We start from the raw sequence: 22797 nt of genomic DNA, 5'->3' as shown, positions 1-22797 counted from the left end.
GACTGAAGTGAGGCAGTTTTTTTTTTTTTTGGTGGTGTGCATGTTTGTGACAGTGTGTCTGTATCGCTGTGCACACCGGTGAGCATCTGTGAATGTGTATGTGCATGTGCAAATGCTCATTTACATATGCCTTTGGATGTTTATGTCTGTGCGTGCGCGTGTGTGTGTGTGTGTGTGTGTGCGTTTCTGTGTTAACGAGAGCCTGTGCTCCAAGCATCGCAGTGGCCTGAGGATCCCAGCTCTTTTTGCCCTTTCTGACACGAGGAACTTGCTATAAATTATTGACACTCACCACCTATCTTCTCATTTCCTTCCTATCCATCTTCCCTCTGCCCCCCATACTCAACCCCTTCATCACCCCAACACACAAACACATGAAAGAGGAAATCAACCTATGTTTCCTTCCGCCGAGCCATGTGTGCGACAGAGAAACATGAGGCAAGAGGCCTGCTGATTGAAGCCTTACAATGTCGCTCCTGTCTTTGTTACTCTCCCTGAACATCACAGCGCCGACTCCGAGCACCTAACGCAGAAAGCTCACAACATACTTACTCCTGACGAATTAATTTTACCTCTCCGTCTCCATCAACCTCTCTCTGTTTCACCCCCTCTCTCCATCACTTTTCACACTGAAGACGAGAGGAGCCTTGCCATCTGGCTGCGTGTCAAAATAATATCATTTAATTTGTTATAAGATTAAATGGCTTCTTTTCACTGGGAAGCTCTGACTCCTAAAAAAGTACTTTCAGGCTCTGTGCATCGTCTCTCTGTTTAACTGTCTGTGTGTGTGTGTGTGTGTGTGTGTGTGTGTGTGTGTGTGTGTGTGTGTTTTCTGCACTACACTATGAGTTTTCTTTGTCCTGTTGTACACGAAAAAGCGATCGTTCTTTGTCTCCCTCTTCTTTGTCTTGTTCTGACTGTCTTGTCTCAGGCCATTTTCAGATACTGGCAGTCTAACCCTCTCCTTTCACACGAGCTCACATTATTAGGATCCTAAATACAACAAAAGGTCCATACAATAGAGAGAGAGAAGCATTGGACAGTGTAAGAAAATGGAGCAGGCTTCCATTCTTCCAGTGACTCTTGCCGGTCTCCTACATGAATAAGAGGCATGGCTAAACGTGCTGCATAATTTGTACTTTTAATGGCAGAGCCTTCCATTCCTGTGACATGACTTAATCAATAACCAGGCCTGTCGCAGTCTCAGCCCAGACTCGGCTGGCGTTTTATTAATTTTGAACAGGCACACTAACTAGGCGTCTGCTAGCGAGAGGCATTTCACACGGGATAATAGGCACCCTGGATTGATAGGTTCATTCCATGTACGCTCAAACCCTCATCCCTCTCTTTTTCCCCCTCTCTATCTCTCTACCCCCTTTATCTCTCTCTCTATCTCCCCTTTCTTTCCCTCTTTCTGTCAAAGAGTGATTTAGGGAGGACTCTGGGACGTCTGCGTGTGCGTCAGCTGAGGGAGGAGGGAGAGATGGATAAATAAGAAGGGAAGAAGGGATAAATAAAGAAGTGGGACGAACAAGACTCAGGTTGTGACAGAGAGTCCTTGTCTAGATAATAGAGAGCCGTGACCTACGAGTGTCCACAGTATCGCTGCAACTGTCTTTCAGGTAGACCAGACACACACACACACACACACACGCTCATACCTGCACCTGAACAGTCAAGCCGTTCTGTAACGGAGTATCCACAGCTCAAAAAGAAGACGGAATAAAATTCACTGCACATTCAGAAAACACGCACACAAGCTCACATACAGATGAAATATGCACGGAGAATACATTAGCCAGCCAGACACCCCGATCTGTCACCCTTTGACACCGATCAAATCAACAGTGCGCACGCCCAGAATGACATCACTTGAAAAGAGCAAAGCACAAACAGCAAGAGACACTAGACAGTCTAAAGTGTAACCGAAGGGAATTGAAAACATTAGGAGAGCAAACTTTAGATACTAGAGAAAATGTGTGTGTGTGTGTGTGTGTGTGTGTGTGTGTGTGTGTGTGTGTGTGTGTGTGTGTGTGTGTGTGTGTGTGTGTGTGTGTGTGTGTGTGTGTGTGTGTGTGTGTGTGTGTGTGTGTCAGAGGGGCACACCCAGCCGCCTGAAGAAACTGATAATAACCGATTGTGTACAAGAACTAAAAATCAGTTCTCCAGAGAGTTTTGTTTGGCTGAATTTCCTCATGGGGACGACAACATTCAAAATGTGATGTAATTTAAATGGTAAAACTCACATCTACCCAAGGCTGTTCAAGCTGGCCTAAACAGTGCCTTTCAAAATAAAGGCGGGTGCACTGTTACAGGTTTTATTTTGAAAACTAATTGCTCAAACTGCAATAAGTTTTTTTTTTGCCACTTGAGGAAAGAGGAAACAAGTTGTGAACATGTTGACATCATTACCTTTAAAGTTGATGATTTAGTCTCTACCGAGGGAAATATCTCACTGCTAAATGCTCCACTATGTTCATCAGCTAGTCAGCGACTGTATCTCCCTGCCAGTTGCTGCTGAGCACGTAGTGTACAGTGAGCTTTTGGAGAATGTTTCACCAAAGACAGTATTTCAAAACACATACAGTTTACACCCCAGCACAATATCACTAAAATCTGTGAATATGTTAAGTATTTAAAGTATAATTCAAAACAAACATATTACATAGACTGCATTGAAAATATGGGCCCCGAAGGTACAACATCAATGCAACAAAAGTGACCTGTGACCTGTGATTTCCAATGAAGTCTAATTACATGAGCAGGAAAATAAAATAACCTATAAACACCACAGATTTCTCCGTTTTGGCCTGGGTTGTGTCTAATGCAACATGAGGATGAGGATGAGGTCCAGCGTGTTTGGTGTGCACTTTACCAGGGCGTCACTGTGACCGATATGAGGGTGCATGAGTGGAAAAGGTGTATATGACATTTAGAGATGGTAGCATCAATACAAGTTTGTATTCCCCAATACTGAATGAAAAGATGACTCCAGGTCTGAAGAGGCTTGGCAGGAGAGGAATTTTCCAACATGATAATAATCTCAAACACACTGCATAAATGTCCCCTGACTAGAATCCAATAGAACACATTTGGAGTAATTTAAAGTGAGCGTTAAAGCAACAAAACCCTCAGGCAAAGAGCAGCTGAAAATAATCATCTGTGAGGAATGGCAGAACATCTCTTCGCAGATTTCTTGCAAGTGCTCAGAGGATAAAATCTGTCATTAAAATTAAAAGGCGGACATACAAATGATTAAAAAATAAATAAAAGAAAAGGAATCTCACTAATTTAGGATGGTGTGGCTTTTGTTGCATTTGGTTCGTTAATATGGACCTTTCATTGTAGTTTAATTAGTTAAACATATCTTGTGTTTCTAGGGGTTTGGGAAAAAAACAAATAAAATTGTATTAAATGGACCGGATATGTTATGACTGACATTACTAGTGATAGCGACCAGGGGTGTACTCAGTATTGTTGTTTACTGTATTTGTGAGTAAAAATCTTCAAAAGCTGCTTTCTTTCTTTGTTAGAATCACACAGGCAAACTAATCTTTAACTAAATCGTCAAGCACATGGTCGACAGATAACTTCATCCCCATTCCCTGCTAAACGTCACTCCCTTGCCGTTATCGCTTCATGTGGCCTTGAGGATCATCACATCATCACACAATAAGCACAAAATGTCTCCACTGTGTTGTTGACACTGTGTTTATCTCTGACCAAATACAGCATGGGACTGCTCACAATGAGGGTGGAAAGTTCCAGCATCATCATGTTTGGCCAGTTTAGATCACGTTTTGTTGTCTATTTGTGCTCGGAGGGCTAAAAGCAGAGGACTAAACATTTAGCCCCTGACACGGGCAGGCCTGTGACTCATCTTGTTGATAGGCCCAGGGACAGAGGGAAAGACAGATGGATGGAAAACAGCAAGGGGGGGGGCGATAGATACTGTAGGTTTTGGTGGGAGGGAGGAAGAGAAAACAAGGATCATGTGTTTACCAGAGGCCAGAGAAAGAAGGAATGCATCTCCAGAGATGAGTCAATATTGTTGACAGCCTCCTCATTCTCGTCTTTCAATCATGTCCAAACACCAGACAATGGACATCTTATCATACTTGCACTCCACAATAATCACATATAATCCCAATAAGTCAATAACTCTGCACACAGTAAACGTCTTTTACCTTGGCCCACAGATTACTGGAGAAAATATTTTTGGGTTTCGGCATAATACAGGTTGTTCTCTGTTATGTTTGGGTAAGTTATATCTGAGAAGGAGTTGCGCAAAAAGTGCCATTACAAAAGTAATAGCTCACTGTCCAAGAATTCCTATCATTCCTCTGCCCATAAGAGATGTTTGTGACCTTTGTGTTCTGGCATGTACCGCACAAATACCCACAAACTTGCTAACACACACAGTGCACATGAGTCTGGCTGTTTTGTACTAGTGAGAGTAGCATTCAGCTTGTTCTCTCGAGGCTGCTCCCTCTGTGGAATAAAATGTCTTGGGCCTGAGCACTCCGGTTATTGCACTTTTAATTGGGACAAAGTTTGTGTTGTGGAACAGTTAATTCTCATTGATACTGAAGGTTTGCAACTTGCTGTCTCATAGACAGAGATCTATCTAACTTCAAATTACACTTCAGTCCAATTACAAACATGTTTACCTCTAGTGATATCTAGCCATGAGAAATTTTTGAGTTATCATCCAGTGAGTTTTCTGCCTCAACCCCAGTACAACGGAGGTAAATGGAATTTCTTTTGTGGCTTCAATGTTTTGGAAAATTCAACAACAATATCGATATTCCAGAAACTGTGTCCCTGTTGCTCAAGATAATACATAAAATACAGTTTTCACTCCGGTGTTTTTCAAGGTTTTGAGTAGTGCTGAAATGTAAGAGCTTTAAGAGATCAAGTGAGAATTAATGATACCCAACTGCCAATTAATAATTTAACTAATTTATCAAGTGAAACCACCAAACATTTTCTGGTTACAGCCTCTCAAATGCAAGGATTTGCTGCTTTTCTCTGTTTTATGTCATTGTACATTGAATATTTCTGGGCTGTAGATTGGAATAGGGTTGTAACTAATATCAATTATCAATTAATCTTACAGTTATTTGCTTGATGAATCCATTAATCATTTTGTCCAGTTTTTCAAAGTCCGGCTATCTTCTTTTGTCCAAGCAACGGTCCAAAACCCCAACATATTGATAACATAATGATCGTACTGTCACATCGGAGGAGTTGGAACCTGACGATTTTGTAGTTTTGTTTGCATTTTATTTTATTACTTAAAATGGTTTGATCAATTATCAACATAGTTGACCTTTTTTCAGCAATCACATCATCATCAATCAAACAAAACAAGCAATTAGAGGATGTCACTCCGGGCTCAGTAAAGTTGTGATGGGCATTTTTCACATTTTTTTTGACATTTCAAAGACTAAACTATTAATCAGTGAATTTAAAAAAAAACACATGACAGATTAATGAATGAATGAAGATCATATTTAGTTGCAGCCCCCGTTTTGATCACCACATAGAATTCCATTCACCTCTGTCGTAAACCAGCTCTCAAATCGTGGGTTAATAAAAAACTGGACCTCTGTATGTCTCGACACCAGTAAGGCTAAATGAGAAAATGTTTCTTTGTCATTTGTGGATGAACAACTCTTTACCGTAGACATTTTACTTGTTACCTTAAAGAATTTTAAACAGGATTTGAGCACCAATAAACAATTCTTCCATTCTGATGTATTTGCTTCACGTTTCCAGTGACCTATGGTTTGGTTTGCATCTCTATGGCTGTCTGACCTTTTGAAGTATGCAAACCCCACTGATATAACTGAACTCCCGCCAACGTCCCCAAGCAGTCCCGACACTTCTTGTCTTTATTTAAGCCTCACCTGGCCTCCAGTCAAAAATCACACCCCTCCTGTTCACACTTGGCTCTTCCTTCCTTTACTGGCCAAACCTTTTGATCTGTCCCTAACCAACCCTTTCACTCCACATCTCCCTCTCCGCCGCCATCAATATTTCATAAACGTACAGTGACAAATTTATTTGAATGCGGTCTCCGGCGCGGACGCAGAGATGGATGGGCCGATCGGGGTGGCGGTGGGCTGGTGTGCGGCATGGTAGCGAGCAGCTTTACCGCATACATTAGTCACACACTCGCAGACTGCTGGCGGAAGAGAGGGGGGCCTCAGAGAGATAGTGTATGGAGGTCTTGGGGGGGGGGGGGCATTGTGTGTGAACTGCATGCATGTCTATCAGAATGTGTTAGCGAGAGACAGAGAGACAGAGAGAGAGGAGGGGGGCTACTCTGAGAATTGAAGGAGTAAATTTATCATAGTTATGGCTTTCTCAGGCATCCATTTTCCTGTGGTCTGTTGACAGCTAGTAGTATCTGCATACCACCCTCCCTCTTTCCCCCCACCACCCTGTGTGATTGACGGCCGTGGGCTTCAACCTAACAGGCCTGGTTACACACTTCAGCACAAGCGCACACGTGTGCACGAGCACGCTTGAACACATACACACAGAATCTGAGATTTCTGCCTATTTACCAATATTCTCTGACCAAATTTAATGTTGCGGTCATTCTTTTAGCTTCTTTCAACTACAACTGAGTCACACAGTGTATCACAGTGAGACTCCAATGGTATTTGACTGCATTTTAAATGGATGGTGAAAAAAAGTGTTATGACATAATAGCCTAATCTATAATTATTTTATTTATTCATTTATTTTTAGTTTTTTCTTCATGAGTGGTAGACATTAAATAAACTATGTGTTATAATGTAAATGACTAAAGTAAGATACTGATTAAATTATGATGTCTGCACTTTACGCTGTGGCCTGACTGCCCCAATAACACATTTTTACACATCTTAACTTGTTAGATAGTTTTGGGTATTGGGGAAATTTTAATTTTGACCTGATGATGGTACTAAATGAAAAGTCAGGGGATTACTATAGTTTACCAAGACCATATATTTCTGCACCAAATTGCTTGTGTAATCAAACCGACAGTTGTCAAAAAATGGATCACCAAAATAGCAGGCGTCATCCTCTGGGATCCATTAATGTGTGTGCAAAATTTCATGGCACTCCAATGCAATCTGGTCCAAAGTGGTGGCAATGCTGACCAGCTGAGAGAAATTGCCATCCTCAGAGCCACCCCACTAGCTTGGCTAATGATTTCCATTTTACTATCACCCATTTGTTTCCATAATATTTTCAACCAGTCTGGACTCCCCAGCTAGACTTCACATGAAAAAAAACACCCATTTCTAGATCATGTATACACACAACCTGGTTTCTAACTGTTTTTTTTTACATGTACATATGTGAATGCCAAAGACCTCAAACAGCTCCTGCAGTGTGTCGGGATGAAAGGAAACATTACAAGCAGCAATACATCTTTATATTCGATATGATTCCACTTAAAGTCAAGAGAAAAACCCAAAACTCATACACCACAGCCTCAATAATACTAATTATGTCATTCCCACCACTGAATATCAAACAATTTGTAAAATTCCAACACTTCTGCTCTGTGAGGAAAAACTGCATTTCTACAATGAAACCTGATTGACAAATGTGCTTCAAATACACACAACACAACCAAATAGTAGCACTGTCGAGTTATGCTGTAAGAATGTGTGAAGCTTCCCCACTTGAAAGAGACTGATGCATCTACCTGAGGACTTTTAATTTGACTCCACTCAATGGCCAAACAGCTCTTCCTTTCTCCTCCTTTTATTTTGGAAGGTTCAGCAGTTTATGCTGTCACCAGTCTTAGCTTAATATCAGGTAATGTATTTTACAGCATTTTAACATAAAGCATTTTATGATCATATTTATTTATTAAAGTAATATTGAAGTATGCAGTCATTTTAAACAAGCCTTCCTATTGTAAGCCCTTAACATGCTGTTTAAAACCTTATGTAATTACTATTCAGTTTTTTTATATTATTTCACTGTGTTTTTATGACTAAAAGTTAACCACAGTGATTTTAAATTGTATTTAATCATTATTTAATCATTTTTTCATAATTTTTTTAATCTCCATTTTCCGTGCCTCTACCTGACAAACATCTTCAGACGAACAAACTTATAACCAATAGACAACAGACTTGGTTTGAATGGACAAGGCAAGGTTAACACTACAGGGTGCAGCATGCATCTTACCGCCTGCCACTCAGGACCAGACATATCGGTCCTGCTCGGCTGGGACGTGCGTGGTGTTCGATGCAACTGTGACTTTTGTAGTTGTTGAAGTTGGCTACTTGTCAGTGTTGTGTTATTTTGAAAGCAATGACAAATCATTGAACAACAAACGCATCCCACTCAGGTTCATCACCTTGTTGTTAATAATAAATATTAACGATAATCGTTGTTAATATTTGTATGTGTTTTCTTAAGTTGCAGTGCGTTGAGCTCTCTCGGAGTTGGGTGACAGCTATACCACTCTCTTATCTGTATGGTAAATATAAAGCTACAACCAGCAGCCAGTTAATGTAGGTTGGCACAAACTGTGACATAACCTATCTACCAGCGCCACCAGCGCAACCTGGGACGGAGTACACACCTCCACAACAACACACGGTGATGCCAACAGCATCTTTTTCATATGCAAACAAAGGACTTACACCAACCATGCATCACACACTGGAAGCAAACTCATACATATACAATTCAGAAAGGTCAGTTTGACTTGATACGGCTTCTACCGACACAACCCCTGGCATTGTTTTTAAACACAAGGGAGCTTTCAGACAGAACACTCATTAAAACACTACTTCCACTTACTGATACGGCCTGAGTGTGATAGGATAAGATGATGGAGAGAAACACCTGGCTCAGGAGAGGATGGATGGAGACTGAACAGGGTAGAAACAGTGTAGCCCAAGCAGCAGTGGGATAGTTCATTCAGTTAATTGTTATAATAATTATCATGACTACAGGGAGAAGCGAGAGGAAACTGATTATACCCACAGAGAAGGGAAGAGAGATTACCTGCCTGTGAGTAGACTGTCATTAACCTCACTTTCCCTCCCTCACACGCTCTCCATCTAGCGCCGTCTCTCTTGTCCAGTGGAGAGCCAATCTATATCTCATTGTTCCCCTCGTCTCTCCTGGACCACACTAATTGAAGGCAATCCGAACATGCCTCTAACAGACTCTTATCTCACCTTTCCCTCATCTTGAGCGTGTACCCATACAGATATATTGGAATACATGAACAAGACCACCAACAAACAAAACGGTGTCAGAGACAAGGATACTAGGGCAGGACTACTAAGACATTACAGCATATATTTTACAGGATTTTAGGCTTTGCTGTTGAAAAAAAAAAAAAGAAAAAAGCAAAGCAAACCTGCAATAATTTAAAATCACCATCCGTGTATGTACAGTATTAAGCTATATATACATACATACATACATACTCTACAGTTGAAGACATGCACCTTATGGAGTTATATCAGTTTACCATATTTAATGTAAAAACAAGAGTCTGGGGTTCCATACGGGTTGGTTAATACATTGCCATAAAGGCATAATAGAGGTTCGGTCTGATCACAATAAGGGTAATATTATTTAAGTCTGCAAACAATGACTGATGTCTGACAGAGTCTGCAGGAGAAAACCCACTTTGCATATCCAGCTGCATGATTCAGAGTCCTGATAAGTGAAGTCTGAGCTATGGGAAATGGGGGGAACTGTGACTAAAAGGTTCACACACAGTTCCCTGAACATCACTCTTCTAGATGGGATGCACACAAATTGACCAAACATAAGAAGTGATACCTGGTGCCATGGAAACTCGATAACTATAAACATACACACTGTGTGCCACATACGTCGACAAACACAACCTTTTCTTTTATCATCAAACTGAGGGCAAAGTGTTTCACAGCTAAATATCTGGCTACAACAGAAAATGACATAGTTAGAGACTAGGTAGCTGAATACTTCACTGCAAGTAACCACACTCAGTGTGCACTTTATTAGGAGCACCACACTAACACTGTGCGGGGCGCCTCCCTTTGCTCTTGAAACAGCCTCAGTTCATCGCGGCCTAGATTCCACAAGATGTTGGAAACACTCCTGTGAGATTCTGCTCCATGTTGACATGATCACATCACTTCTGCAGATTTGTCAGCTGAACATTCAAGCTGTCAATCTCCTGTTCTACCAAATCCCCAAAGTGTTCTACTGGATCCAGATCTGGTGACTGATGGGGCCACTGAGGTTCACTGAACTCACTGTCATGTTCATGAAACCAGTTGGAGACTTTTGCTTTGTGACATGGTGCGTTATCATGCTGGAAGTAGCCATTAGAAGGTGGTAAGTTGTGGCCATAAAGGGTCAGCAACAATATTCACTGGGCTGTGGCATTCATGTCATGATTGATTGGTTTTGAGGGGCAAAAGTGCGCCAAGAAAATATTCGCCACACCATTACACTGCCACCAACACCAGCTGGGACTGTTGACACAATGCGAGGTGGATCTGACCATTTCTGTAACTTTACAAAGACGACAATCCAATATCTACACCCACTTCCCAGATGTGCGGTAGTTAGAGAGAAGCAAGGGTTTGAACTTCTCTCTAAAGTCTCTTTTTTTCCCATTCTTGACAAAACTATTTGTGGCAATAGTCGTGTGAACAACTTAGTGCAACACAATGAAGGTTTTCCGAGAGGGACTGAATATGTGCTGCTTGGTGAAAATTAACTGAACAAAAAGAAGAAAACTTTGCGACTTACATTTAAAGATGCTTTCAAATTTCTATATGTAACCACGTCACAGGTTCAGCTGAAAACTACAGGAAATGCTAGAAATGCTTATAAAGAAAAGTCCTTTCTCTTTATATGAAAACTACTGAAGATTACAGCTCAAGAGTACACAGCTCCTCCAATATAATGATTTTATACACTATTTATAGAAGGTAAACTCAGTCACAACACAAAAAAAAAAAAAAAACAACACAACAACTCTGGAACAGAACAATTAAGGACTCTTATTTTCTTGTCAAGTATCTGTCTCAGTTTTTCCAACAGTTATTTAATTACACCTGCGATTAGAAGGCAATTGTAGTTCAAGCATGTATTGTTTACTGGGTACATTTCCAGTAATTCAATAGGCAGTGAAAGGGCTGCACACAGATATTATGCAAAGGCCACACTCATGCCCAAAACAGTCACCTAACCGGATCAATTCTGTCTCTTACAGTATAATAGAGAGGGGAAAAAAACAGTGGTAGTGAACTACAGAGAATGAAAGAACAGTAAGAGACAGAAAAAGACAGAGGTAGGCTGTTTGCCTTGGTGTAATTAGAGCACAAGAAAACAACCACTGTGCTGGGAAATTAACTGAACACACACACACACACACACACACACACACACACACACACACACACACACACACACACACACACACAGAGTAGCTGGACGACTGAGGATAGACTGCCCTCTACTGATGGACCAGAAAAGGTCAGCAGCATCTTTTGTAAACCCCAAAACACAAGGCTCACAACAAATAAATTAATAAAATAAATATATTAATTAATTTTCTATCTAAATGCAACCTCATTGGAAAAAAAAAATGTTAGAAATCACTCCCTTCATTTTAGTGCATTTCTCTGCTCAGATGAATGGAACTTCTTGACCTGAAATTCATCTTCAAATGCCAATTAAAGTCTGGATTCTAGTTAAGTTCCTGCTGAGGACAAAATGTTGCTTTGTTCTACTTTTGATCCAAACATTTCTGCCAGCTAAACTTACAAGGTGACATGGTACGGGCATGTTCAGGCAAAAAAACATCGCACAGTGTTTTATCATCTTCCTATTTGCCATGCACACAGTGGCTGTGTCTCTTAGTATCATTGTCAAATAACCTCATTGCGGGACATGGCAGGGACGGCCAAGTGGCACTAACTGCCAACTGTCGGAGTGAGACAGAGAGAGGATGGATGTATGTGTTTTTCCCGGACATACGGCTGCATCCCTTCACACCCCTGCTTGTGATGATGAGGCGATGGTGTGACCGCTCGGGTGTCAGAAGACGCAGGGAGCACTGGGAGTGCTGTGTGGTGGTGGTGGTACGGTGTGGCGGGGTCTCGAGAGGAAAAGCATATTGAGGGAGGCGAGGGAAACGATGTGTGGGTGAGAAACAGATAAGTTAATACTGACACATGGGTCTTTAGCATTAGGATGTATGCGAGTGTGCGTAAGATAACTTTAGGCTGCACTTTTTTTTGTTGACACTTCCTGCCCTTTTAGAGATAGTGCCATCACTGGTAAATGCAGAGAATCAATATCAGGGCCCCAGTGAGTATGTTTGTGAGTGTGTGTGCGTGTGTGTGTTAGCATGCATGTGTCATGTTTAAGCGTGTTTGCATGCGCACATCGATAGGAGGCGTCATCGCAGGTTCTCTGCTCGTCTGAGAAAATCACACATCGTGCTCGCTTCCAACCCCCTGCCAGGGACAGGACCCGCTGACAGCACCGCATTGTTATTTCTTCATGTTTGTCAAATGTGGCATCTCGATGCACAAGCACACATACGCACACACAGATGTTGTCAGCAGTTCCCATCTTTTCAGACACCTCTCACTCCCAAGTGAGACAGAGTTTGTCAACTCGTTGCAGACAACCCCTCTGGAATCCACACACTCTGTTTCACAGTCTCATCTCAAAAAGCATCGACTTTCTTTCCAATTAATTTCTTAAAACGTCTCTTCACTCTGTTAAACTATTCCCATTTGAGAGTGAGGGTTTGCAATCAGCAGTGGCAAAATCTCAACACCCTTGGAAAAAAAAAAAAAAAAAAAAAGAGGAGTGCACTAGGTCACCACCGGAGCTATTTTAGCACAAAGGCTCTCCAGGCACACACTGTAAAGAAACACACACATACGCGCGCTCACAGGGTGGAGGAGTATCGTCAGTCCACCTGCACTCAGACAGACTACCTCCTGTTCCTCCTGCCTGCAGCAGGCTGGCCCACCGCTTGTGAATCCGTCTGTAAGCAGGCCCCTTTTCCAGCTCAGCAGCTGAGAAAGTGCCAATCCCACAGTTTAAAGGCCCCACTGGCCCTGCCAGCATGATAGATAGTTTAGAAATGAGGACGCGTGTTTAAAAGAGAGAGGGGGTGGGAGGGGGGATGGAGGGAGAGAGAAAAAAGCCACGCAGCAGCAGCTGTCAGACAACACAGAACCCAAGCTTCCATGACCAGGCTCCTAACAGAGACAGCAAGAATAAAAGAGAGGCACTTCTGAGAGTTGAGGCCTAAGATGACAGGTATGATGCAGGAGAGGACTCAAATGGATGAGAGGATAAAACATGCAAATACAAACTGCTAGACAGATGAAGAGATTAGATTACAGAGGGTACATGACACAGACGGGGCCCCCGACGGTTCTCTGCAGCCAGTACATTTGCATGTGCGCAACAGAATCCAGAAGTTTCTCACTGTAACTTAACATGAAGTAGCCGTTCCCAAAGGCTTCATGGAGTTTGTTAGATCTGGTTAATCTCTAGAAGCAGGTGTGTTAAACTGAGATCACACAACGAGAGTTTTAAAATCCTAATTGATTTTGAAATGGGGCTGTATGCACATAAGAAGAAACTTCCCAGATGTTCTCTCTAATCTCAAACATGCACACACTACAAGATTTGGAAAATAATGGCGAATCACACACTGCAGGATAACTGTACACATAACTGATAGCTGTAACATTAGTAATACTTCGCAGTGAAAAAAAAAAAAACATAAGCAGAGGGCTGCACAAGTCTGGATGAGGAACACGGTCAACATAGGTTGTGTAATCTTCAGCGGGAACTGGAGGTGAGCTTTTAACTGTCAGCTAGCAGACAACTGTGGACAGATATTAAAACTAACATTAGTCCCAAGGGCTAGAATATTTTCCACTGCCCAATTCTAACTGCTAAATATCAAATATGTTTGACATTAATGAGTGTGTGAGCAGTTCAGGAGGTTAAAGATAATCTGGGCCGAACCGATTGTTGCAAGGGGCGAATCTCGATTTTTAAAAGAAGCACTGAAAAACAGCAGAATGAGAACTGACATGAATTGGTGTTTAACATTATTTTCTCTGGGATTCACAGAGCTCCGCACCGGATTAAACATTGAACCCCTTTGACTTAGCCACTCTGTTTCTCAAGTGCCAGAGCAAATCAAAAACCGATGAGTAATCATGTGTGTAGTTGTGCTTACTCCAATTCGAACATCAATTTTCCATAACATGAAGCAGATCATTTGGCATAATCAAACTCATGCATTGATGTGGTTCGAATCTAATCATTTGACTGACATGGATGCCTTGAAGCCATGTAGACATTAGCAAGTTGTTTGAGATATCACCTCTGTCTGGGTAATCTTGACAGACTGTCAAGATGACTCTTAATGTTCGCACTTCTGACACCTTCAACTGCTCCCAGCATAAGCATATATACACACACACACACACACACACACTGACGCACACAGACTCAACAGGTGGGACCTCACCAACATCTGTCACATGGTACATGTATATTAGCTGAGACTCTACAGAGATTAGAAATATATTTTTGCAAATTTGAAGGAAAAAAAAAGTTCACTCTTGTTTTCCTCTCCCTCTGCCACAGGCGAGCTCTGTACCCCTGTCTCTTCTTTTCTCCTTGTTCCCTTCTCGTGGCGTGCAGAGTAAACGCGGTCAAACGGGCTGTAATTCAGGCCCCAGTGAGCAAGGCTCCATTTGCAGATATGTATATGCCTTCTTCTTGCCCACTGCTCTCACAGGGGCCCTGCCTAACACTTATTAAACAGATCTTAAGAACATCTCCATTCATCATTGCCACCTCGCTCATGCATCAACGCTTCTGTGTGGTTGTGTGTGTGTGTGTGTGTGTGTGTGTGTGTGCGCAAGTGTGTGTGTGTGTGTGTGTGTGTGTTGTGTGTGTGTGTGTGTGTGTGTGTGTGTGTGTGTGTGTGGCCCCAAGAGGCCTACTGTCGGTTCAGAGAGGGGGTGATGTAGGAAGATTAATATTGGTGTGACGGCAGAACCATGCCAGGGAGGAAGGGTCACTCATTACCCATCTGACCAGCCATCTCCAACCCAAACATGTAAAACAAAACAAAACACACACACAGATGGCAGCTGTAATTTCTGTTAACTCTTCTCCATTTTAATTCACAGTCCCGTCTTCCTGCTTTTGTTAACTTTGTCCAAACTCTCCGCTCCTCCTTTTCCTGTTTGTGTTTCGTCTGCCTCTCTGATTTTTTTTTTTTTTTTTTTTTTATCAGGCCTGATGAAATATATCACCATAGTCTTGTTAAGTTGAGAGGAAATCGCCTGGTGTATAAAATGAATTGACTGTCTCTGGCTCATCTTTATGGTCAGGGTGTAGAGGATGTATGGACCGGGAGGAGATGGGATGCGGTGGGGAATAGGAGAGGGGTCAAATACTGCAATTACCACCCAATTGATTTCCATTGGTGTGACGGAGAGAATAAGCGTTACTCCGTCAGTGTTCACTCAACCCGGCAAGGAATCCTCCTCGGAGGAAGACAGGAGAGAGAAAAGGAGAACCCTTCCAGCCTGTTTATTCATTAAGTCATTAATTAGGATGTTCAATTAACTTCTTTCAAATGTTTATTCGTTTTATTACAGCTGCTTATGATCTACAACAGACAGCAACAAGTTTAAATGTATCCTTAAAAAGTCTTTTTCACCATACGTCTTTCTTTTAGCAAAATTTGGATGCACCTCTCACTTCAGCTGGATGTTTCCTCAGCCTAAAACCACGGCAAAATCTTCTTTACTAACATATGATTTAGTCTCACTTAAGAGTTTTTCTTAAATCCATTAATGGGTTGAGATAATTACACTAATTACAAGTGTCCTGTGCCATTTCCCATGCCTCAGGATTTTTTTTTTTGTTGGGGTGGGGGGAATGAGTGTAAACAGCTTGAAGATGGAATACAGCTGATCACTGTCCTAGTAAGAAAATTACACTTGATTCCAGAAAAGTGGACTTGTATTGGGAACAGGGAAAATTATCTCACCCCACTGGCACTGGTAAAATGTGATTTAACAGCTCAAAAATTGGTCAGTAAGGAGGATGGTTTTTTATTTTTTTTGCAGTGAGAGGAAAAGAAGAAATCTTGGGATATGGTGGGCAGGGATGGCGCTATCAAGCCAGACTCATGCGTTGCCAGAGGTTTTACAGAAGGTACTCAGACAGGATGTCATAAAGTGAGTGAGCGGGCGAGCAGATCCCACATACCTGCCACTCCTCTCCTGTTGGCTCCTCCATTCTCTTATCATATCCCCTTCTCTTCCTCTCATCTCTGTTGTCCAAGTTTCTCGTTAAGTTTTTTTTTTCTCTCCCCCTTAAGTTTCCCTCCCTCTCTCTGCTGTCCCCCCTCCTGTCTCCTTTCTCAAGGGCCAGACTGCGGTCTGTCGATAGAATCAGTGGAAAACAGTTTGGAAACCCAAACCTCAGTGAAATTATTTGATTACAACCTCACATTACTTGTTGGTTTGGAGGCATTAGAAGGTCCGTGGAGAAGTAATGATTTCCATTTTGTGTTTGAGTTGTAATACAATATTTGCTGCGGTTTCTTTCCAAGGACAGTGTATAACAGTTGCTTGATTTTTCGGTTGTTTAGACATTTTTAAATTGACACTATCTACATGGAAATACAGATAGAACTGAACGGGGCGAGAGAAAAAAACAGTCGAGGCGGCGTTAAACAAAAATGGAAAACTTGTGTAATTATTTCCCAAACTGCCTCCACTCCACCGAACCGCTCACCAAACCATGCGTAATTTTTATTATATGGGGAGAGTACTGCAGTAGTTGACTAATTAGTCAAAAGTCACAGAAATATGACCCTGCAGAACAACAGGAGAGAGACGAGGACTAATTAAGGCTACCTTGTCTCTCACCAGCAATTAAAAAACAACAAAGCTCTGCATATTTTCACCACAAATCTCGCTCTCTTTTTGTCTTTTCCTCTCAAACTGTCTTGACCTAATTTATCCTTTTCATTCATCTCCAGAAAAATGTGTTCCATCATCTTTATGTCATTAAAGGTTATGAAAACCACGGTGCCATGGCAGAGGAGTCTGGGATGTGAGTATAAAAGGACTTTGAGATGAGGAAGAGAGGAAGGGATGAGGGGAGCTTGATGACGTTGTTCATGTGGTAGCTGGGGGGGGGGGGGGGGGGTATTTACAGGAGGTTGTGTTTGTACATGTGCATATACAGTAGCATTTGTGTGCAGATATAAACACACTCGTTTGTGTGTGCGTGCGTATATATGTGTGCATGCATGTGTGTATGAGTGTGTGTGACTGGGCTGTTTGGCAGGTAGAAGGCTGTGAGTGCAGCCTGTCACAGCCCAGCCCTGATTACTCTGCACCATTCATCAAAGTGTCACCTCCCTGACAGCCGCTAATAAATATACTGCCACAGACCCCCACTCGCACCTGGCAGCGCACCACATTCACACACACGCACGCACATACACACCATACCCCCCTCACCCCCATACACACACACATCCACACACACACACACACTCATGCTGCCACCCCCTAGCACCCCTATGCAGCACCAAACACAGCTCGAACAGCAACACATCCTTGAGCTCATTTGCTAATTGCTACATTTCCCATCAATTCTGTTTCTGTCTTGTTCAATGTCAACATGAGCGAGAGGATTTAAATAAATTAATGAATTATATAAATAACCAATAGGGGAAACATGTTGCATTACTCCCTCCATGTCTTTTTGCCCTTTTTTTTTTTTTTTTTTTCTCAGACATGCTGTATCTTCCCCTGTTTTTAATTGTTAGCACACACATTGCTATAAAAAAAAAAAAAAAAAAAAAACAAAAAAACAAAAGTGCACCCAAAAGCTTTCTAGCAAGACTTAATGAACTGATGTTTAATGCACTGTGTCCCAGCTGTTACGCTTTTTTGCACTTTCTGCTCTGCATCTACCCACACTTTCTGTATCACACTCTCCAAAATACATTTGTTACTCCAGCTACACTGTTTTTGCTCTCAAATTTCTGTCAATATATCTTACTCCTAGCCACCAAAGTGATTGCTGTGCAAACATCTGAAACAATTTTACAGCCTATGGTACTGCAATGTTTCAAGAGGCCGCAAAAAAAGCAAAGCATGGTCCCTCAAAAATGTGCATTTGCATCTAATTGCTGGTTCGCTTTCCCTTATTTTACTTCATTTGTAGTCAGTGTGGAATACACACCCATGTGGTCATATTTCCTCTGTTTGTCTATGATCAGGCAGTATGTGACTGCTGTAATGATTCGCTCCCTTACTGTAAGAGCAGCCTCCGACTCCTGTCTCGGCTCCGGCAGATGCTCCCCGGCTCCCCCTGTTGGGAGACAGATGAAGCGTGTGACTCAACAGGGCTCTGTGTGTGTGCGCGCGTCTGTGTGTGTTACACAATGCGTGGGACTATGGTGATCTGGTGGCGGAAGCGTGGATATTGGAATATCCTGCACTGGAAGGTGTCCTTGCCAAGCTGCGCGTGTGTTTGTGTGCGTCTGTGGGCAAGTGTGTGAGAATGTGTGTGAGAGTGTGTGTGTGTGTGTGTGTGTGTGTGTGTGTGTGTGTGTGTGTGTGTGTGTGTGTGTGGACATGAGGCTGTGGGCATGCTGCGCTGGCAGATGGCATTACTGCATTGCCGGGCCACCCTGGCTAACAGGGGGAGGACAGGGAGAAGGTGGGAAAGGAGAAGGAGAGGGGATGTGAGTCAAAGAGAGGGATGGGTGAGGATGGTTGTAAAAATGAAAACTGTGAAGGGGGAGTAAGCCGTGGGTGAGGAAGGGGTTGAAAGCATGAGTTATTACAAGAAAGATAGAGTTGATGAGGTGATGAATTAATGTATGAGGAAGATGAGTACAGGACAGGGAGGAAGCGGCGCTGCCAAGCAACACCACCTCTCCACATTAATGCCCAACTCATCCTCCCACACAATTTAACACAATGTTAAAAACAAAACTTTTCTATTCTCATATTATTCCATTCTTATAATTTTGCTCCTCCAAGCACGATTCTGAGGTGGTCAGTTGCCAGCTGTGCTCCAGTTTGTGCTGTGTGCCTATACGCGTCTGTGTGTGTGTGTGTGTGTGTGTGTGTGTGTGTGTGTGTGTGTGTGTGTGTGTGTGTGTGTGTGTGTGTGTGTGTGTGTTGTGTGTGTGTGTGTGTGTGTGTGTGTGTGTGTGTGTGTGTGTGTGTGTGTGTGTGTGGTTGTGTGTGTGTGTTGGCGTGAGCTGCATGCCTGCTGGGCAGCAGGGCTGGGCCAGGTGTGGAGTGGGAGCAGTGGGAAGACTGGGAACAGTGGGCCTGTTAATTAGAGAGGGGTGATTAATGGGACAGAAGAGAAGGAGCACTGTGTTAGGGAGGAGAGATGAAGGAAGGTGGGAGGGGTTGAGGGGAAGAGGCAGGTGGGGGTGCAGGGGGAAGAGGTAAATTGTTTGGAAAAGAGGGAAACATGATCATGTTAAAAAAAAAAAAAAAAAAAGAAAGAAAGGAATTTAAGTACTTTAAAAAACACACTTATAAAGCCAGCTGCCTCAGTTGGGACTCAAACCGCACAATCGACGATGTCTAGCATGTCATACGTTACAGCGGTGATACCGTACACGTGCGTGTGTGCGCGTCTTCGGTGACGTCTGCTTTGGGATCCTGTGTGTTATTGAGATGTAAGAAGTGGCGTTGTGACAAACACTCCTCAGGGGATGTGGCGTGTAAACACCAATCATTTGGCAGATGCGCTGTGAGCAAATTGGCAGTGTATTCCCCGCGGCCAAGCCACACACCATTATCAGGATTGAGACTAATCGTGTGCCGTCTCCCATATGAGGAGCAATTAATTCACACCGAATCAAACTGCAAGAGAAGTGAGTGAGGGGTGGAAAACGTAGACGGGATTGAGCGATGGAGAAGGAGAGAGTGGAGGTTCATGGGGAAGGAAGAGAGAGGCTGAAGTGAATGAGAGAGAAGTTTTGTGTGCAGTTTGATACATTTTCACTGGGATCAAAAACTCACAGGAAAATAAAACGCTGCTTTTAGTTCTGCTTTTTCGGAGTCACTCTTAGATTTCAATCTTGTTTTTAACTGGGATAAACTTTCTGCAAAAGCTCACAGAGAGGAGAATAAATGACAAATGAGGAAGGCAAGACGTGGAGCTGGAGTGCAAAAGCGAGAGAAAATTGACTTGAGAGGGGCGTCCTGTGAAGCAGCCGAACATTTATAAATGTATTTCCACAAAGATTTGACACCGTGATAGTTTTACACTATCTGTATTTCTAGAAAGATGACACTTACAAGGAATCATTAATGTGAGGTTTTTCCCCCCATTCTCACCTCAATCCAGTCTTGAGGCATTGTAGTAGAGAGCCTGCACAGCCAGACGCCGAGCCATTATTTCCTGTCTGATTGCTCTGCGGCCAGTGCGATTAAGGAAGAAGACTAAAAGGTAATTTTTCACTATGATGGACAGAAGGAGAGAGAAAAGTCGAGCTGGTCTCGGTTTAATCTCCTGCAGATGGAGGGAGTGAGGGAGGGACAGCGGCGAGAGGAGGGAAGCCATCGTTTCCAGGGATACAGTACCTAAATTAATCGTGCGGCCCGATGGCCTTTTGGATAAGATAAGTAGCATTATAATAAGGAAGGCCATATAAAAGACCAGACGGAGCTGACAAGCCAAGGGAGGCTATTCAAACACTCCCCCTCTCTCTCGCTCTCTCTCTCATACCCACATACAACGTGAAGATCAGCCGTTTAACCACCTATATTATTCCAGTGAAATAATTTTACCCCACGGTACAGCAGTTTGTGCATGTGGGACAAAAGAGAAAGGAGAAGGAGATACAGTGAAAGAATTATAGGCAGAGGACAACAAAGGGAGACTTCTTGGAGCCGGAGAGAGACAGGAAGAGAGTCGGAGCAAAAGAGATGTTTTTGAAAGCTCTTGTAATTCATCACTTTGTCACAGGAAAGCCAGGTTGTGTACGTAATTCTAAGTGGTGATCACAACATCACAGAGGATGTGCAGAGGGAGATAAAGTAACACTTCACATTGCTCAAGAACAGTGTGTGTTTGTCAACTTTGTGGAAGATTTATCTCAGATACCATAAACTGCCAGAGAGGATCTTCGGGGATGAAAAGACAGACGACAAGCAACTACAGTCATAAAGCAAATGTTTAAAAAAAAAAAAAAAAAAAAAATCAAAACTCTCATCACATCATTGTTTTGTTCTTCTGCAACAATTATTTTCATCACTGAATAAATATTTTGAAATATTTCAATTCTAAATAATCATTACTCATTAGTGGCTTAAAAACGAACAACTTCCTGTCGGATTAAGATGGCTCAGTCCAGTCAGTTGCTCTTCAGGTGGATTCATGATTGATTACAATCCCTAACATCAGTATGCGCTCTGCCTCGGCACCGTCACAAAATATGCTTGAAATCAACTTTGTTTTGTTAACACATTAATATCTTTCATCACCAACAGATACCAGCACCTTTCCTCTCAGTGCTGTCCTGGCAACTCTGCTGGAGAAAGGGGTTTATCAGCTTGTTATGTCAATCTCTCTACCCCCTGCTTTGAAGTTTTTAGCCTCTGTGTGTGCGCGCGCTTGTTTGAGCACTTGTGCTTATCAGCATACTCTTGAATAGACTGTGCCGGCTCTCTCCCGGTCCCAGTTTCGCTCCAACTGAGTGGCTGGTGTGTGTGCGTTTCCCACAGAGCAAACATGTTAGTTCGTCTGTTCTCACAGTGGGCAAACAGCGAAGGGGGCTCATGAGCGGTGTTAATGGGCAGAGGATGGAGCGGGATAAAGGGTAGCTCGTGGAGGGATAAGGATAGGGGTGAGAATTTAATGTGGAGCGGGACTTAATGCAGGTGGTTGCTGGTGTTTGTGTGTGTAATATACAAGAAGAAGTTGGTATACGTATGTGTGTGTGTGTGTGTGTGTGTGTGTGTGTGTGTGTGTGTGTGTGTGTGTGTGTGTTCAGGGGCCACAGGGCAACCTTGGAGAAACTCCACTAATTGCAACTACTGGGTTTTACCTGAGGGTTTTCTCTGGCTAATATCATTAGCTAATCTGCTGTGTGTTGTCCCCCTTGCCCTCTCCGTCAGAGCACCCCGCTCTGGTAGCACAACCAGCGGCATCCAACCCCCCCACCGAAAAAAAAAAAAAAAACCCCACTTACACCCCATCCCTTCTTCCCAGAGCCCAATGCAGACTGCTGAGTCTGGGCTTGTGCTGCTGGAAGGGCCCTGCATCTGGGCTTCACTGACAAAGAAGATTAATACCTCAGCCACACACACACACTTACACACGAGCATGGGCATACTTGCGCACATTCGCGCCCACGCAGCAAGGTACCCACATGGAGATGCACACAAACACACACACATACACACATATTCCAGCCTCAATCAAAACTAAAAACAGAGGGAATTGGCGCATCCTACCCTCCCGCCACCCATACTCCTTCATCCTGCCTCTGTTTCTCCAGGCTGTGGACCACTCCAAGTCTACCTCCCAATTTCCCCTCCTTACCCCTCCACCCCACTTTAAATAGAATCTCCAGGCCACAGAAAAACAACTTTCTGCTGATGCGACTACTCCTTCATCCTTCCCATCCTTCCCCTCTTCCTCCCACTCCCATCACACACCTATGTTACGGAGAGCTCGGCTGAATATGAGCCCTGAGCTCTG

The 22797-nt window shown here is 43.0% G+C and overlaps 1 long non-coding RNA gene across 2 annotated transcripts in view; it reads right to left on the bottom strand.

The window, feature by feature from the left end:
• LOC130175056 (uncharacterized) overlaps positions 1-22797 on the bottom strand; it is a 57658-nt gene that overhangs the window by 5805 nt on the left and 29056 nt on the right. Inside the window, exon 3 of one of the 2 annotated variants that reach the window (XR_008828684.1) lies at positions 17998-18432. The exons of the other annotated variant lie outside the window; for it this stretch is intronic. This is a non-coding gene — a long non-coding RNA (uncharacterized LOC130175056). Of the gene's footprint in view, positions 1-17997; positions 18433-22797 lie in introns of those variants that run through there. 2 annotated transcript variants of the gene reach the window in all.

This window comes from Seriola aureovittata, chromosome 9 (genome assembly GCF_021018895.1).
Source record: "Seriola aureovittata isolate HTS-2021-v1 ecotype China chromosome 9, ASM2101889v1, whole genome shotgun sequence".
Classification (NCBI taxonomy): domain Eukaryota; kingdom Metazoa; phylum Chordata; class Actinopteri; order Carangiformes; family Carangidae; genus Seriola; species Seriola aureovittata.
This window is presented reverse-complemented; position numbering and strand designations above follow the sequence as displayed.